The sequence below is a fragment of the Echinops telfairi genome, unplaced genomic scaffold (genome assembly GCF_000313985.2).
Source record: "Echinops telfairi isolate 266 unplaced genomic scaffold, ASM31398v2 ScPeMD7_31;HRSCAF=116, whole genome shotgun sequence".
Lineage (NCBI taxonomy): Eukaryota > Metazoa > Chordata > Mammalia > Afrosoricida > Tenrecidae > Echinops > Echinops telfairi.
The window spans coordinates 43,795,589-43,799,021 of record NW_022103928.1 but is presented as its reverse complement, the minus strand read 5'-3'; positions in this window follow the sequence as shown (position 1 = coordinate 43,799,021).

The following is a 3,433-nucleotide window of genomic DNA, read 5'->3' as shown; positions in this document are numbered from 1 at the left end:
GAAGGTGTGGGGAGAAAGGGAGAATTGATCACAAGGATCAACATATAATCCCCACCCCGGCCCGCCCATGGGTGGGGAAAAGTAGGTGAAGGTAACAGAGGATGATATAATATATGAAAATAATTATATATTACTTATCAAGGGTTCATGAGGGAGGGAAGGTGGGGAGAGAGAGGGGAAAATGAGGTGCTGATATCAAGGGCTCAAGTAGAAAAAAAATGCTTTGAAAATGAAGATGGCACCATATGTACAGGTGTGCTTGACACAATGGATGAATATATGGATTGTGATAAGAGAAGCAAGAGACCCCAATAAAAGTATTTAATAAATTTTTAAAAAAGGTTCTGCCCTTTCACCATAATTGTTCAATCTGTATCCTGACCAAATTATCTGAGATTCGGGACAATATGAAAAAGAACTTGGTGTCAGGATTTGAAGACGATTCATCAACAGTCTGCCACATGCAGATTATACAACCTTGCTTGCTGAAAATAAGAACTTAAAGCACTTAATGATAAAGATAAAAGACTACAGCCTCAAGCATTGATTACAACTCAATATAAAGAAAAAAATGAAAACCCTCACAATCGGACTAATAGACAACTTCGTGATAAATAGAGACATAATTGACATTGTCAAGGATTTCACTTCGCTTGGATATGCAATCCACACTCACAGAAGCAGTAGTCATGAAATTAAATGATGCACATAACCTCTTTAAAATGTTAAAGAAAAAAGATGTCATTTTGGGGACTAAGGTGGGCCTGATCCAATCAGTGGCATTGACAATTGCCTCATATTTGTGTGAAGGTGGACAGACTGAAGAAGAATTTATGCATTTGGATTATGGTGTTGGTGAAAAACATGGAAAGCTTCATGGACTGCTACTGTCTTGAAAGTAGTACACCCAGAATGCTCCCTAGAAGCAAGAACAGTAAGACTTCATCTCATGCACTTTTAACATATTATCAGGAGAGTCCAGACTCTGGAAAAGGATAGTCGGTGGAGAGTCAGCAAAAGAGAGGAAGACTCTTAATGCAATGGATGGAGACGGTGGCTGTGGCAATAGGCCCGAATAGCAGAATCGCTGTGAAGATGGTACCAAACCAGACGGTGTTTCTTTCTGTAGTACCTAGGATCTCTATTTGCGAGAGCTGCGTTAACTCACCAGGCCTGTCTTCCAATATAGGAATGACCATATTAACCCCTAATTTAAAACCATCCAATACACTAGTCATTTCTGTCCAGGATATGATTCCAGCCTCTTTGTCAAGCTTCATACCAACAACCCCCTTAAAGAACCCCTCAAAAAACCAAATCAGACTGCTTCCTGCTTTCTTCCCTCCATTATGGTGCTAAGCTTCCGTCTCTGTGCCTTGTTCATGCGAGTTCTGCTCCCTGGAACACCCTTCCTCCAGTTCTGCACTTGTCTGAATCCTGTTTATCTATCAATCAATAAATGGGCCATCTCAAATGCTACTGGCTCCCATGACACCCTTCTTTGATCTCTGCAGTTAGGAGAATCTTGCAGGGTGGGGAGGTACTTGTTTAAAATGTATGTATCTATGCCTATGTCCAGGGATTCTTGAACACTGAGAACTGATGCAGAAGTATGTATCAACTGGCAAAAGTTTTCAGATAACATTCCTGTCGGTCATACTTCGAGAAATATTGAACTATGGGATTCTTAATTTCATGTTTGTTGGACTTAAGCACACATTGTTTTGTTGGACTGTTAATAAAAATACAAATGCAGTTAATACTTGCATTATTGCTAATATTTCTGAAACCATCATAAGCACCTTCTTTCATCCAGGCCTGGTAATCAAATGGCTTTAAGGACCAGGGAGGCTGAATTGACGAGTGAAGCAGACTACGTCTCAGACCAAAGCTGCCCTTAGCCTCAGGGGACATAGGAAAGGACAGAAGGAACCACCATGAACTACAGAGAGTCACTGCTAGGCACCTGTGGGTGGTTTCTTCCACTTCAGAATGTGGAACTAGTCTTGCTGGTTCTTATTGTTTTTCTCAGGAAGCTGAAAATTTAGCTTTCTGACATTTCTAACTTATTAAATGGTAACTTAAAGTTCTTTACAGATAGGAACTGAAAATACAGGAATCCAGGGCGGATGAGCCCTACAGGACCAGTGGTGTGAGCGGCGAAACAGGGAGGGTAGAGAGAGAGTGGGTTGGAAAGAGGGAACAGATTACAAGGAACTATATGTGACCTCCACCCTGGGGGACGGACAACCGAAAAGTGGGTGAAGGGAGACGTCAGACAGGGCAAGATATGACAAAATAACAATTTATAAATTATCAAGGGCTCATGAGGGAGGAGGGAGCGGGGAGGGAGGGGAAAAATGAGGACCTAATGCAGCGGGTTTAAGTGGAGAGGAAATGTTTTGAGAATGATGAGGGCAATGAATGTACAAATGCGCTTTACACAATTGATGTGTGTATGGATTGTGATAAGAGTTGTATAAGCCCCTAATAAAATGATTAAAAATAAAATAAAATTAAAATTAAAAAAAAGTTCTTAAAACACTATGAAGTTTGATACAGCTCATGGAGCCCAATTTTCAACTCTGATGTAAGCCAATAATTAACTTCCACTGAGTGTAAACAGAAGTGATTTTTTTTCTTTTCTTTATCTCATCTACAAATTGACAAATGCAATTCACAAAAATGAAGAAAAAAGTGCTAATTTTAGGATTTCATAATAAAATTACTTATTTTGGGAAGCGATGGCCTACCTTCTCAATTACAGAAGTAAAAATTGAGGTCCAGAAAGATTGAATTTCATGATTACAAGGATAGAAAACCGTACTGACATTTCTGTTGAGAGGGAGTTCTTCATTGAACAAAAATATGAACCTTAAATCAGAGGACTGACTTCTTTCAGTTCTGTATATGTGACCATGGGGAAGCTGCTGAAACATACATATACATCTTTGATCAGTAAAATGGGATAAATATATTTATATTAATTTGGTCTTATGCAAACAAAATCATGTGTAGTATATAAGATGTCTAGCACTACTAAATTTAACTATTATTGTTAATCAGTTCAAAAGTAACCTCAAACATCTCGCACTTAAAAATCTTCTTTTTGTTTCTGCCTAATAAACCCGGTGGTTTAGTGGATTACACAATGGCCTATAGTTTGGTCAGCAGTTTGAATCGCCCAGCTATTGAGGGGCGAAAGATGCTGCTGCCTGCTCCTATAAAGATTTGCAGCCTACCCTGTCCTATAGGAATGGTCACAATAAGCTGAAATTGACGTGATAGCTGTACCTTAGCCTTTACGCAACACACATTTTTATTAAGTCTTTTGTTTTTATTTATTTAGTTTAATTTTTAAATGCAATTTACGTAAAAAACATTACAGTGATCACGAGCTTTACATTTAACAATGTAGACACATTTTGTTTCA